General features: G+C 36.5%; 1 protein-coding gene across 7 annotated transcripts in view; it reads right to left on the bottom strand.

The window, feature by feature from the left end:
* The window catches only part of MGAT4C (MGAT4 family member C), a 389,392-nt gene that overhangs the window by 140,568 nt on the left and 232,252 nt on the right, over positions 1-16,572 (bottom strand). For 2 of the 7 annotated variants that reach the window (XM_057429371.1, XM_057429374.1), the window contains exon 1: positions 11,258-11,521. The exons of the other annotated variants lie outside the window; for them this stretch is intronic. The gene's annotated coding sequence lies outside the window, so the exon portion shown is untranslated. Of the gene's footprint in view, positions 1-11,257; positions 11,522-16,572 lie in introns of those variants that run through there. 7 annotated transcript variants of the gene reach the window in all.

The following is a 16,572-nucleotide window of genomic DNA, read 5'->3' as shown; positions in this document are numbered from 1 at the left end:
AATAAATGAGGATTTGAGTCTCCTCATCAACTTGAGTCCGTGTTGTGAAATGCCACATGGAAGGGCTGTTTAAAGATCCTATAGTCCAAACTCCCAGCCATGGACAGAGACATCTTTCAGTAGATCAGGCTGACCAAACGTCCATCCAACCTGGCCTTGAACAAGTCCAGGGATATAGGGCATCCACAGCTTCTCTGGGCAACCTGTTCCAGTGTCTCCCCACTCTTAACGCAAATAATTTCTTCCTTATGTCCAATCTAAATCTATTCTCTTTCAGATTAATAAAGTTGCTAAGCAGCTCCAACTCTCTAAGTCTGTCTTCCAGGGCGTTCCAGGCCTCTGATCATTCTTGTGGTCCTCCTCTGGACCTGCTCTAACATATCTGTGTCTTCTTTGTTCTGGGGAACCCAGAGCTGGATTCAATACACCAGGTGGGGTCTCACAAGAGTAAAGGGGCAGAACAGCCTCCTTCAGCCTTCAGCCTCCTGGCCATGCTTCTTTTTATGCAACCCACCATCTTTCTCGGCTGGAAGCAGGCTTTTAGTCAATGCAAAATCTATACAGGAAATCAATGAGGAGTTTAAAAAGTCATTTTGAACTCTATAATTCTCAAGAATTTGAGGTTCTAAACCAACAATATTTGGCCATAAAAGTGCAGGGCCACAGATACTCAGGAAAATGTGCATTGACACTGACCAGCAGGAGCAGCATGCTGGTCAGAGCAGCATGAGTCAGAGGGCAGAAGTAGTTTTGTATTGCAAACACAGGATGTTACCTTTCGTAGCCTATAGCTTTAAAAAGGGTGAAGTCTGATGAAGTGAAAGAAAAGTGGTATTTTTCCTCATACACCAGGCACCAATTTGTTTGTACCCAAAAACCTGACTACCAAGAAATATGATACACTGGAAAGCATTCCCATTAGCATATCCCCAGACAATTTCTCTTTTTGAAGAGACAAATATCTTTTAAGCCATTTGCATTTAGCTAGGACTTAGAGGCTTTTCTCTGACAACAGGTGGTTAAGGAAATCTATGAGAACTAATATTTTTTTCCTGTGTGCCAAAGGCTTGCCCCTGTTCCAGTCTGCAAATGATTAGTGTAATCACAAATCTTTACCAAGGGAAAGACACCACACTAAATATCTTCAAGCTGTCTTCATTTACTCTGCCCTTTATAGAATAACTTTATTCATTGATTTTAATATCTAAGGAATAGTAGACATACAGCTAAGGAAGACAGAATGGTGTAGGAGAAATAGATGCCAATAGTACTGTTAAAAACATCTTGCAATTTAAGCAAAAGTGGCATCAAAATATTAGAAGAATGAGGACTAATATGCTTTCCAAGTAACATTGATCATAGTGCATAAGATCAAGATCAGACTGCTTATTTTAGTCAGAAAGCTTAAGAATTAGACCATGATTAGTGAGCAATGGCAATTGCCTATTGCACCACCCCCTTTTAGGGGTGGTGTAGCTGCTGTGCTTGTAGCTGGAGTAGCTGCGCTGACTGCTGCTTTGCCCTCAGATCCAGTGACATTCTTTTCCTTTTGAAGGTGCTGGATAGTGTTGAACAAGGCCCTGTAGGCATAGGCCAAGCCCCAGCACGTTGCCGTGATTTGTCCATCTCTGGTATGGCCAGAATGACCACACACCTCATTTAAGTGTTTTACTAATTCTTCTGGATTTTGCAGTTGTTCGGTGGTGAAATTCCAAAGTACTGGAGGGGCCCACTGACCTAGATACTTGCCCATACTATCCCACACACCCTGCCACTCATGGCTGTCCAGCCTCAGGGAAAATCTCTTGGTCCTCCTATATCGTCGTTTGACCCCAGACAAGACCCAAACCTGACTCTGCTTAACTCTTGAAATCAGTCGTGGGCAAAATACACTCCGTATGCATGCCAACATGGTGATCCCCGTCACAATCAGCAAACAAGTCTCAACAGCATTAAAAGGTCATTCAAAAACTACAATGTGTAATTTGCTAGGCACTTTTACTGTATACCTCCTAAAGTATAAAGGTGGTGAACACACTGGGAACATAAGCCAGATTAGTTTCATGATCAATGATTTTATTGTATTACAAGTCATTACCATAAAGTACAATGGGACAAAAACCTTAGCCCAAGCCCCACACTTGAAAAACACTAATACAGCAAATACCGGCTCGAAGTAAGGCACGATATACTGAAACTGCGAGATCAAGAGGAACAACTCTGAGAGCCAATAAATCAGCATTGTGACGAGTGACTATTAATCTGGACAGATCTGTCATTATCTCAACCCTTCTGTGCCCCACGTTTGGCTCTAAAAAGAACTGTTGTGGTTTAAACCCTAGCCAGACAGCTTGTTCACTCACTCCCAGTGAGTGGTGCTGGGCTGAGAGCAATTGAGGCCCACGTCCCACCCCTGGGGGTTCTCCCCTTCCCCGCTCCCAAAGGGATGGGGAGTAGGATCGAAAGAGTGCAACTCCTACGGGTTGAGACAAGAACAGTCCAGCAACCAATGTACAACAGAAATCACCACTGCTACCACCAACGACAACAATGGTAAGAGAAAATAACAAGGGAAGAGAATACGATACCACCCACCGAGAAACGAGTCTGACCCAGAAGACCCCGTGTCCTTCCAGGTAATTCCCAGTTACCCCCCACCCCGGGCATGACGTGCTGTGGTATGGAATACCTCTTTGGCTAGTTTGGGTCAGGTGTCCTGTCTCTGCTTCCTCCTGGTTTCCCCTCCTCCCTGGCAGAGCATGAGCCTCAAAGTCCTTGGTCAGGGTAAACATCACTTAGCAACAACTGAAAACATCAGTATTATCAGCACTGTTCCCAGGCTGAAAGTCAAAACACAGTGCTGCACCAGCTGCCAAGAAGGAGAAAAATTGACTGCTACTGCTAAACCCAGGACACTTAGATGTCTTATCTGTATCAGTTAAGTGTCTTTAAGTGTGAAGGAAGTTTATATGGGGCATAGACCCACATCAGGGTGTCTACAAGCAGCACCAAGCCTACCTGTGATGCAGATACAGCCTGTGAATCACTGTCCTAGCTCTCAGTCATCCTGATGAGGATAGCTATTGGACTACACAGTGGCACCTGACCTTTCTTTCATAGGGGAACAAGGGATGCAGAGGTCTGTGTTTCTCATGCAAAAGTGAAAAGAGAACATGGTCTTGATGCCCACATAAAGCCTGTGGTGTGTACCAGAAAATGCACTTGCTCTGCACTGTGTTCTTTGGAACATAGTTGCCCTGGTTCTACATCCAGCTCTCTGAATTGCCTGTATATTTTGTATAAAACATTCACTGGAAAATAATTAAAAAATAACCCAGCATTTGTCATTCATCAGAGTACCAGAAAGCTACAGTGCTGCTTGATTTACTATATAGCCAGCATGCCTGTTTTCCTATATTCTTGTGGTTGCAGTGTCCCAGATTCAAATGGTTGGGTGGGAAGAGCCCTGTCTCCACTGGTCAGTGTTTGTGACATGATCTTGGAAAGACAACCACATAGGTTTCAACTCCTTCAGAATAAGGATTGCCTAGAACTCAAATGTTTTATGCATGATTTAATTTCAGGATTCCTGTCATCTTCTTTAATACAGGTATGGAGCTGCTTAAAAGCTTTTATGACCAGCGCAGTATGGTCCCTGGAAAGTCCTATAGAATGTACTATATGTGACAAAAAAAAAGAAAAAAAAGAAAAAAATTAAAAAGAAAAGGATCAATCCTTTCCAATCCTTTCTTGGAAATGGAATGCTTAATCAAAAGCCACATTAAATGTAAGCTTGCTAATGCAACCAAATAACTGGCAATGAGTTCAGCTGTCTTGAAAGGAAGAACGATTCTAGTGCAAATGCACAGATTTTTAGCTTCTGGATGCATCTCTCAACATGGAGCAGGTGGGACCTAGTAAATTATCTTCTATTATCTGTATGATTAAGTATGGTTATTCATATCAATGATATTATAATTGTTTGTCACTGTCCTTTGTGATTCTTGAATTTCTGAAACTCTTAGCAAAATCAGTCTAACCCTTTCTCTTAGTGTAGGTCTCCTGGAGCTCAGAAAACCTACTGCAGCTCCAGTGTGAAACATTGCGAGACCCGGAAGGGAATTCACTACAAGAGTGCAAGAAACTTATACCTCTTCTCTCTGTCACAGGAAAGAAATTAATGAGGAAAGAAGCCCACTGAGGATTTGGGTCTGCTTATTCTCTTGTCTACTTCTAATTTAGAAGCAACCTAGAGGTCTTTGTCAGACACCAGGAAGAAACAATTACTCAGCTATGAATGAAACTTTTACCTTTTAGAAAATTTTGGTTAAAACAAAGAAATTAACCTTTTTAGCTATCTACAGCCTTCAGAAGATTTACATGCTCTGAAAAGATTTCAATGAGTTACTGTTAATTCTGAGAACCCATAGAAAAATATTTGATAGAAAGGCTACTTCAATGTCTTACTAAATCGTATTCATGTAAGCTAAATTAATACATAGGAAAAGCTAACTGCAAAATTTCATAAGATATACTAGAGCTATAATTGCAAATGAAATGTTTAGTGTGTTTCTGGACTTATTTTACAGACTGTGTCCTTATTGTAGTGTCCATGAAATTTATTGCCTTTGTAGTTCATGCTGTAATACTGTTCTAATAACTACAAATTTCCATCTGCTTCCCAGCACCCCACAGAAGAGGACATATCCATTCTCCAGTTATATCCTCAGCTGATGAATCATCTCAAGTGCTCTAGTGATACAGTTCTAGTGTCCATACATTTAAACACAAAACCACTGTTTTCTGGAGAAAAGAGGCTTACTCTTCATCCCCATGTAATAACTTTTAAATGTAGTAGTAGACACCAAAGCTAAACATCTTGGGAACAATTATGTAGAGCCAATTAAAGCAGTACAGAGTAACCCATTTCTTACTCCCTATACTTTGTGTTGGAGGAAGCTGACAAAAGAGTTAGTAAGGAAAAACAACTCTCCTGGTATGCTAGTGATAGTACATGATTCTAACTAGTTGGCACAAGCCAGTATTTGTTAGTCCTTCAGGGAGAAGAAGGTTTAACTTTACAAGGATATGGAGAGATAACAAGAAATCTTAGTAAAAATCACTTAAAAAGTTAATTAATTAAGGGGCATAAATACATAGAAAATCCAGCATTGTTTCCAGGGATCATTAATATCCCCAGCTCTTGCTATTGTTTTTTTACTCCCCATGGTTCTATGGGAATTTAAAATGAAATAATGAAGCAAGATGCTAAAATTCCTACTGCTCTTTACACATTGCTTCCAGCAGCAATCACAAGGACAGTAGCATTAAATAGGCTTCTTCATAATTTTGAGGATATTTGGCATGGTAAAATTCAGATATTCTTTCAGAGAAGGAGAAATCTGAGTATTCTAATGTTATCAACTTCAGAAAAACTATTCCAAAATGCTTTTTATATGCAAAACCAAAGCAAGCTAAATACTACACATTTTAGGACTTGAGTTTGGAATCAAAATAAGGATTTGGAAGTAAAGAATTCCTTCTGGGAAGTGAAGCAGTGATTCTAAAATATTTTGATAAAAATTGAAAATTGGATTTTGTTAATATAGAACTACATGGTAACTTCAATGTCACTGTTTAACCCCCCTGTACAGCTGATTCCTATTTAGTTCAGCTTTGCTTTCTTGAGATGTCATTAAGCCTCCTTTTATTTTGCCTTGTGACTGTAATCAACTCTCTAGAAACCAGATCAAAATAAGTTGCCCCCTTTTCTCAGAAAGAATTTTGATAAAATATCCACAAACATTAAAAAAAAATAAATTCACAAAACAAATTAAATCTATTAAAATCTTTCACTGGTTAAAGTCACGACCTCTTTGTCTCTTTGTGGTGTTTTCTGTCTGGTTATTGATATGTAGGATCCAGATGTCTCCCTTTACAAGTGAAAATAAGGGCAACTGAGAGATTGGCTTCAATGCACCCCTTGTCAGTGCTATAGACCATTAACAATACTATAAATAGCATGATCAAATCCCAGATTGCAGATTCAGTCATAAAAGAGTCTATACTTCATGCTGATTCAGAGGGGCAGCAGCATTAGCTGCAATCATTAAGGAACGTGACGTCTCCACACTGTTTTCTACAGCTCACTGGTCTGGTGACAGGACAATTGTTAAAAACCAGTGGGGACCATCAGATGTGGATAAGTACAGCTTGGCAATTATGAAAGCCACACTTCCCATTTGACAGAGATAATGTAATATTATTTTATGATAGATTGTAATAGATTATGTTTCATTCAGGAAATAGTAAGTTTACTTACTCTGAAAATCTGACCACAATATTTTAAGTGTTAAATTGTTAAAGTCAGGGAATAAAGCCGGGGGAGAGAAATATTTTCACATTGCCTTATTTCTCTGTTAAAAGTACAATTCTGCCTTCTGTTTACCCGTTATAATAATTCACTTTCTATTAGGTAACACTAAGGAAGTTGAGGTCCTAAAATCCAAAGTTTATTGAGAGATTGGTTCCTATAGATAATAAGAAAAATATCAATACATTATATTTAGTAATTTCCAGCTTCCTGCCTGTTTTTATAAGGAATAGCAAACTTTCTTTGATAAGTTCTTACTATTTTGTGTGTCTGTGCTTTTAAACTGCAACAAACTATTTTAGCCAAACACACAGTCCCGTTGGATTTGCTGGGTTAAAATCTCTAGGCTGTTTTATGCACAGGAGCAGAGTACTCTATCATAATATTCAGAGGATTGCTTAAGAGCTTCTGCATAGAGGCTGATACAAAACGATTGACTGACAACTGGAAGCATGTCTGTGTTTAAAAATTCCTTTTTACCACTATGGACACTGACCATTTGTCCTTAAATTATAGATACTGACAACTGCTGCCATTGTCAAAGAATGAGACTAGACAAGTGACATTTTTTTGACCATGCTCAATACTTTGATATCCGAAGAGTCCCTAATGCTAGTGCAGGGACTGGCAGGAGAAACAATGTGTGTGCTATCTCTGTCTTTTAGAGGGGAAAATCCAATAAAATTTAGCCAAGTTGTAATACTTTGAAAATATGCAGTATATATGAGCAATAGCTAGAGTTTTCAATGATTCTAGGAGCAGGTAAACAAATGGTCAGTGACAGGAATAAGAAGAGCTTTGAGCATGGGTGACAATATTTGAATGAATATAAAAGATGGAGCATGCTCCCTTTTATTGCCAGCCATGGATCTATATTCCCCAAAATCTTTATCTTTCCTGATTGCCAGCAAATACTTATGCAACCTCAAAGTCTTGGGCCAAGTGCTTTGGTCAACACACCTGCTGCTATAGAGATGAAATCCAGTGTCCATGTATTGAAGAAATAAATAACTGTGACTCAAACATGCAGTAAATAATGGGTACAATTATTTAGTTGTTTATTTATTATGTTTCTGATGGGATTCACTGCTACTCAGAAATCTTAAAGATCTTAATTAGACCATATTTAAAAGCGTGGAAGTTAGATAACCCTAATTGAAAGTATTCAGGCAGGTTGTCTTTACAGAGAATTTGACTCCTGAAAGAGTGATTCTAGTTCATCTATCTGAAATAATTATCTTAACAATGACATAAATCCTTTTTTGGTGATGCTTCTTTCTCTCCACAGATTCTAAGAGGACCCTTCCTGACTGAAATTAATATTACTCTCACTAAACCATGTAGGAGTGACTCTGTACACTCACAGTGTCACACTCCTATGTGGAAATACACAATTATGGAAACAAAAAGCACCATGCTGTATATAGGCGAGAGATCTAAACTGAGACTGCAAAACTACCTTGAACTCTGAGTTGTAAGTTGTATATCAGAGCATTCATTAGACTTTAAGATTCAAAACAAAGCAAAGCAAAACAAAACAGAAAACAAAAAAGTTGTATGTGTCTGTACCATATGACAGATGTCTGATCTACATTAGATCATCCTTTTGTCGTCCAATTAGGTGTCTTATTGCAGGATGTCCATGGTGTGCTTTCCATATCTGTACATATGCATTTCTTTCTAAAGGAAAACAATGACTTAGAGGGACAGATACAGATCCACATCTCCCATCTCTTGTACTGAAAATACTTTCTATAATCTCTGTTCTCTTTCAATTTACAAACAGAGAAATGGAAAAAAAAAAAAATCTCACATCTATATGCATGAAAACAGTATTTTATTTTATTTTTTTCTGGCTTGGGTAATGGAATATAATGAAAGAAAAGTTAAGGGAACAGAGTAGACTCTCTGGCACCATTATACACAGAGAACCTCACCAATGGAGAAGGAGGAAGGTTGCAGCACAATGTTTTGTGGTTTTTTATGATCTGGATGTTCCTGAAGGAGCCTCCTTGTGACGTACCCTAGATAAACCAAAGACCTGACTCTTGGACGAAAACTTGGAGCATGAAGGATCTCCTCTGTCTCATGTGCTTACTGTAAACTGGTTATAGAAGAAAATGTGCTATTGCAATCCTACTTTGATTTGTATTTTCTAAGGATAATTTCCCTTTGCCAGTTAGAGAGGAAGACGAATTACTTTTAGTTCATGTTTTTACTACTGGTGATAGGGATACTTTTTCAGCAATCAATGTTATTATCATATTTATGCTTGTTTGACACTTTTATTTTCTTTATGAAATATTAAATACACTGAATTTTTATCAAAAAAAGAAATCCTTTTTGCCATTTTGCTCAAACTTATCTGACAAGAGAAGTGTGTATTTTGTGTAGGAGGAATGACTCAAATCTTCATTGTAAGGCTTGTTACCTGCTGTAATTGTGAAAATAGGTGAGTTAACTCATTCATAGAAAATCAGACAAATAAAAAGACCTGTTCTCACAATCAAGAAACCTAAGGTTAATTCTTTCTTTAATGTAGTGGGGCATTGACTTCACAGAGTATGCTCTGTGGACTGAATCTGTCCTTCAAGCACAGGATAAGAAAGACTTCCCTACATCAATGGTCTATCTGTTATGCAGTCCCCATGCTATCATTTTCATAGTTATCTTTATTATTTTAAAGAAAAACAAATGTTGCAACACTGTTTTTTACCATAAAGAAATATGATTTTCTCTATTTTTTTAATCTAATCTAATCTTAGTTTCTGATTGAAAGTAAGTAAAAATATGCACCCCAAATTTTTCTCATAAAATTGCCTTCTAGAGGAGATTTGTTTCTTTAAAAGCTAAACTAAACTAGAAAGCCTCATTTTCTATGAAAGTTGATTGTTATCTGTTGGATTTTCATATAATTAAGTTTCCTTGGCTTGCATAGGTCCATGATTACTATCTAATAAATCAGTGTACATTGGTACTTTGAAGGATTCATATATCGAAACCAGTCTTTTAATGTTTTGGATCAGAACATCATGAGAATGTAGCAAATCAGCATTAAGTTTATGTTATATCCATCATCCTATATTTCAGCAGAAATAACAGATAATTTTTTCATATGTAAATTTTAGGAACAGAATTATTGTGAGATCTGACATGAAGCCTAATAATGAAACACTGATAAATTACAAAGACCTATGCAGTATGTAGATATGTAAAATTGAGGAAGTGGTTAAAACACTTTCACTTTTTAATAAAAAAAAAAAAAATAAGTTAAAGACATAACCACAATGCTGGCACAATACAAGTTTTAGTTAAGTTTGTTAATGATCTAAGCAAGAAGGCTAAAGTAAAACATCAAATACTCCTCTCACTTATAGGCCATGGTCATTTCATCTTTGAACTGGAATATCTGCCTTTTGCTAGCAAAAATGTAGAAAACTATAATGAATGTTCCTCTTTAACAAACCCACCTATATCACAGGTATGGCATTTAATAGAAGCTTGGGATTGCTTGAGAACATTACAAATCCAGAAGTGAATGGTAAATATGAGGAGCTGCATAGATAGGACTGGACTAGTAAAAAGTACAAAAGTATAATACAGCTAAGAAACCCTACTGTCTTAAGTGGTATTTGAGCTGAAAAAAACCTGTTATTCTTCTGATAGTGATTAGAGCAGACTTAATCATAGATAGATTGAATGACAATATAACTCAGTTTTACAAACACTTGTAATACTCACTGCATATGTCATTATTTAAAACTTTGTATTGCATAATTATGGATTACAGAAATAAATGCATAGAGTTCTTAAGTAGCTTATTTATTTAGTGAATTAAAATAACTATAAAACAAAAGTCAAAAAGCTTTTAAATTAACTGGAGCATGCTATAGATTATTTCCTATTAGGTGCACTACTTGACTAGTTAAATTGGTTATTGGATTCTTCATACAGTAGCCCCTGAACTCCTTCAGTCAATTAAATCCTTTATTGCATCTGATTTGTCAATGTCAGTGTCACTTCTAATCTCTTAAATCCACATTAGTTCAGAAGCTTTAAATGTACTTTTTCTCTTGCAAAATTAGAAAGTTAGACAGACAGAATCCTTCCCCTTTCCCTCCTCCCTCTATGTAAATCACAATGCTGTTAACAATGTAAAAGATATACACAGTTCTCCAGCCTCTGTCCACAATCATAGCTACATAATGATACATTTTCTAATAAGTGTTACAGAACATAGAGAAAAAACCATACAAACAAACCAAACCTCCTTTGTTAGGTAGTTCTTTATCAGCATATTGTACATTAGAACAATTTTAATCTTTGACTCAGTTCCTTATTGGTTTGAAATACAGAAATTAGCAGAACAAAACAGCTATAACTAATTCCAAAACTAGAAACTTGAACATCTTGGTATTAATCTTCATGTTTTTTTTATTTAAATCTACAAAAGTATCCCAGAATATTTTTTAAAGTTGGTACCACATTAAAATCCCTCTTCTTGAATATCCCCATTTCTTTGCTCGTCAACAAAAGCTAGAGTTCAATAGAAAAATACAGGTGTTAAAGGAAAAGAAAGGAAAGATACAGGTATTAAATTATTGTTCTGTGCAATGGTCTTGTCAGCCTAAAAACTCTTAAGTTCGCCTGAAGAGCAGCATAAACATGCAGGCTATTTATTTCTGTATTGTAGAGTTTGCCAGACATAGACTTGTTTTTTATTTAAAATATTCCCTTTCTAAAGGATCTCCTTTTTGGCTGTACAACCTACTTTTTTACATATTATATCTATATAAGCCTCTAAACTATGAAAGCAATTTTCCTCTTAGGTTAGGTGCATCACCTTTATTCTGAAAGGGAAGGTAAACCAGACCAGACTCTTACCAGACACAGGGAAAACAATTGCTTCAGCTCGATCCAGCAGTGCTATGTGCCAGCAGGCAGCCTGAACGATCCCTGGGCCTCACACAAAAGCGAGATAATTTGCTTTCAAGGAAGAGCTGTAAATATCCATCACATCCCGGCGGCGCTGGTGCAGCGGCTGGGTGCTGCCCCGGCCGGACTGGGTGCTCCCGGGCAGGATGATGTCAGGCACAGCAACCGGGCTACTCTCATTGGTTTCCATCACCTGGAATCATACCTTAACCCTAAACTGCCAGCCACGGATTGAAATGTGTCTCTGCAATCGTTATATACACACACACAGATAGGATCTTCTTATTTTTAACCCTTTTTTTTAATTTCCCCTATTTTTTTTTTGTTATTTTCTCCCCACCCACTCTTTTCCCTTTTTTTTTTTTTCCTTTTTTTTTTCTTTTTTTTTCTTTTCCTTTCTGAAAATGAGGCTGTAGAAGAAGCTCCTGCTCTGGGGACCAAAAGAGGCGGGTGCAGCTTGTTGCTGAAACCATTGAATGTTGAAACTAAAAAAATTCTAAAAAACTAATTTGCTTACATTGTTAAAAAAGACCCTCAGGTAATTTCATTTTCATAATCTGTTTACTAAATGACAGTAATCATCAAAATATTGTACAGAAGAAGTATTAAAGGAAAGGTTAATGCATGCAGCACCTGGAGAATTCACTTCTCAAATGATTTTGCATTGCCTCCTCCTAAGTCATGAGATTAATAAAGGTACACACTGGAAAGAGGGTGTAAATTCAAGAACATCGCACTGTCACAATCCAGGTTGATTCCTGTGCCTTCTTTAGTATTTAAAACTAATAGAAAAAGAGATGCACAAATGCACATACACACTTATTCTTTGAATGCTAAGTAGCAGCCCAGACATTCTGTAGTAAATGAGGCATGAAACACACTGCCAAATGTATTATGTGCTAAATATAGTAGTGTTAAGTATTTTGCTATATTACAGGCAATATAATAAATCATGTGAACTTTTAAATGAGTTCAAATCAGTGCTTAAAGTATTGTGGTTTTTTTTTTTTGTAAATGAATATTTGCATCTCACCCCTGTAAGTGACAAAAATTCCTTTTGCTCTATGGAAAAATGTAAAAAACCTTCTGCAGCACATGTTGTATCTTTTGTTCTATATCAACTATTTTAATTTTTCTTTTCCTGGAAAATGATCTTTTCTTCAATGGATAGGAACCTGATTCAGTATTTACAGTAAACTATATGCCACACTAGTCTATTTATGGTCTGCTATCCCTCATTAGGAAAAACAAAATAAAAATTGTCTTAATCAATTTGTTCTCTGGGGAAAAAACCAAAACCAAAGCACCAACCACACCAAACCAACCAAACAGGAAAAACAAAATAGAATCAAACATGGTTTAGCTTAATATAAAAGACATGAAACATAAGATTTCTAGAATAAACTTGATAAACAGCTCTGCCATTTCCTTGTAGTTCTTATCACTGACTTATAGAGACTCCGGAGATTAAATATTGGGGACTTAATGAATATCAGTTCTGTGTGGGGATTTGGAGGCTAATCTATTAGTCAAAACATACTTTAGGCTAAAATGAAAACCACTGTTCATTTATTTCCTCTCAGAAAACATGAGTGTTCAGACAGAAACATATATAACAAAAGATTCATTGCCATGAAAATAACAAAACTGAATTACAGATCAGAAAATAAGAATTCGGACAATGGGAATGCTAGCTTTGCTTTTATATGATTAATGATAAAGGTAAGACATAGTAATTGCTAAGAAGATACGAGTCATGAGTAAAAGAATTATTGATAAGATATGCTTAAGCCACAACATATGTACAAGTTATATTCTACTGAATATTTAGTGCTATAAGAAGTCTAGACCAAACAGATCACATCATTGTCAAGATTTGATTACATGGGCTGACTTGGCCTGAAAAATAACCATATCTAGTTAATCTTACCATGAGGAAAAAAGTTCTATACATCTATTATTCTTACACAGACTAAACATTATACTTTTACAGAGCAAATCGCTCACAATTACCTGCTAGACAGTCACTAATGGTAGAGGGCTGCGTTCTTAGTCTTCAGTGTTCGTAAATTATGTTATCTGTGGTGATAATACAGAGCGTATGCTTTTTGAACTAAGCAGTAACTTACATTAGTAGAAAATTTACTTGGAATGGGTTGTACAAATTCTGATTTGGAATTTTAGTGGAGAATATTTCTTAGTAAATGTCCTGTAAATTTTGACATTTTCTTTTCAAAAAGTATTTTTTTCTGCAGTTGTGCATGATAAATCAGTGTTTTGAAATTGAATTACTTATAAATATTAGTGATAAATTATCAATTTGTACATGCTCCTTGTTTTAAAACCAAAAAATTATCTATTACCAGTGTTTGTAAAAACATGAGTGACTTTGGAGATTCAGGCTGAACAAAGGTAATATTGTAGGTAACAGAGCAGTTCCATGATCCTAATCAAGTCACACAGCATTTTTCACACTTTCAGATGCTCTCACACATAGGTTATAACCAGTTGGAAATTATTTATATCAGAAATGAAAAAAAAAAAGATAGGATTGAAATCATAATTTTTATATGCAGTAGTAACAAGTCAATTCAACAAAAAAGTTGTAAAGTCATTTCTCTAAATGAAAAATTATTTAAATAAGCATATACAAGAGCTCAAAAGGAAGGTGTGCACGACTGCGTGTGACATCCAGTAACATGCAATTCATATACTCCTATCATCGTGCCATGATTTTTTTATCTGAAGAGACTAGCTTGTTAAGTCTCACACTTGGCACAGACAATGAAGGTCTTGTTGCAGGTGATATTATTTGACATCATAGTCTCAAATATAAATGACATGGAAAAAGAAAGAAGGAAACAGCAAGAGAATGAAAGAGAAGTGACAAATGATTTTTAGTAACTAACTATATAATTTCTTTCTAGAACATATTATTGGTATATGAATAATTCTGAAGAATCTAACAAGAATGGATACTTTAGTTCTCAAGCAAAGTGAAACTCAGGTTTAGTAGTATATATTTCCCATGAGTTGAAAACATTACTTCATTTAATTACTTGACAATTGTTTCTGTCACATCAATTTAATGGTTAAACCAATCATTTATATTACAAAACATGCCTCTGCACCAGACACTAATTGAAATACACAAGCGGTTCTTCAGTGTTGCTTAACCTATACATTATTAATATTGGAAAGGCTAGGTCTAAAGATTTTTGGAGAACTCAGTCAGGTTATAAAACGTTTTAGAGATTGAATGTGCAAGCTCAAAATTAGAGCTCTCATAATCCTGTGTACAAACTGAATGCCAGCTCAGGTAGAGCTGATAACTATTATAAACACTTTTTTCTTCTGCATTCTGGCAACATGAGCCACCTGCTCTTAGGATGTTTTTATCCACAAGATGGCAGCTCTGCATGATCGCTGCTTCTTGAAATATTCAACATGAAAATCATAACATGGCAATTTTTATTTATAAAATATTTGCTTTTTTATCTCATGAGGAATTAAAAAAAAAAACAACAAAAACAAACAACCCCAATAGCTAAATATTAATTACCCACAATGTCAAGGTAAAATTTGTCAAAGTTTTTGCTGAAGTGTTGGGAGACCATGCAAAGAATTTTTATCTCCAAACTTTATATTTAGAGATTTGAAAGAAATCTCCATTCAGATTCATGTATCTCCAATGCTTCAATTTCTGGGTCATCAAACACAACATAGCCTTTAAGAGATTCAATTTAAAGAGTATAAACATTGTATTGATGGTAAAGGAAATGTTCATATGCCTAAAGTTAAGCTTAGTTTAATAGGTTTCCTCTACAGATAACGATATCTTAAATTCTTTTCAACACCCAAATTCATCAAGAATGGAGCTGCTGGGAGTCCACAGGAGTGCCATGATCAGGGGACTGGAACACCACCCTTATGAAGACAGGCTGAGAAAGTTGGGGCTGTTCAGCCTGGAGAAGAGAAGGCTGCATGGAGACCTCAAAGAAGCCTTCCAGTATCTGAAGGCGGCCTACAAGGATGATGGGAAGGAACTCTTCATTAGGAACTGTAGTGGTAGGACAAGGGGTAAAGGGTTCAAACTCAAACAGGGTAAGTTTAGGTTAGGTATAAGGAAGAAGTTCTTTACTGTGACTGTGGTGAGGCACTGGAATGGGTTGCCCAGGGAAGCTGTGAATGCTCCACCCCTGGCAGTGTTCAAGGCCAGGTTGGACAGAGCCTTGGGTGACAAGGTTTAGTGCGAGGTGTCCCTGCCCATGGCAGGAAAGCTGGAACTAGATCATCTTAAGGTCGTTTTAACCCTAACTATTCTATGATTCTGATTCTATGTTATTAATAGCTAATAGATAACATTATTTCTAATGTAAAAAAGTACTGATATGATTATATGTCAGAATCAGCCCCACACAATGAATAACAGTTTGTGTCTTCTAAAATTACTAAAATACAAAGAAACCTGACTCTAGCTGTTTTCAAGGGGATCATTCAAATGATGATTAACAAGAATCTTAATCTCAGATGCAGGACAAAGGTATATAATATATGAAAGCATTTTCTTTGTCAATTAAACCTAGTAAATTGAAATGTAGCTTTAATAAAACAATATATCATTCAACATGGAAATAGTTTGCCCATGGGATGGCCATTTTAAGGGAAATATTTTGCCTAGCGTAATGGTATGTGTGCAGTCTTTGGTGCCGCTTCTGAAGTGGAATCTTTGATCCTTCAAAGAGTGGTGTCTCTGAGTTACCTCAAGTTTACCACCGACCAAGACCCTTCACACATATAATTCTAAATCAGTGTACGGAGCTTGTGGACTGTAGTAAATGCAAAAGAGATTGATGTGACTTAACTTATCATGAAAAAAGAGATAAATTGTTTCTTAAGTACTGTGGGACAGGAGTTCATATGTGAACTGTTATCATGGATCAGCTAATGGGCAGTAACTTGTTAACAAGTCAGCAAGGCAGTGATTCATGGTGTAGGGTCACATACATGCTCTCACATTTTACATAATGAAAAGCACAGTTTTGGGATATGAAATTACAAAGAACAAGACCATGGTTGGTAAACTAGGTCACATCAGCCTTGGCTAAGTTGAGATGTGCAGCAGAAGGAAGCAGGTAAAAAGGGTCTAAAGAAAAAAGATATGATAGGAGTATAGACGTAATTGGAGGTGGTTTAGACATTGGTGAAGATAGGAAAAGCTGCCTGAAGCATGATATGAGCCTGAACTCAGTTATCTCAAAGCA

This window comes from Pezoporus wallicus, unplaced genomic scaffold (genome assembly GCF_028554395.1).
Source record: "Pezoporus wallicus isolate ANWC-B61680 ecotype Strahan unplaced genomic scaffold, APGP_CSIRO_Pwel_v1 contig_5069, whole genome shotgun sequence".
In the NCBI taxonomy this organism is placed as follows: Eukaryota; Metazoa; Chordata; class Aves; order Psittaciformes; family Psittacidae; genus Pezoporus; species Pezoporus wallicus.
This window is presented reverse-complemented; position numbering and strand designations above follow the sequence as displayed.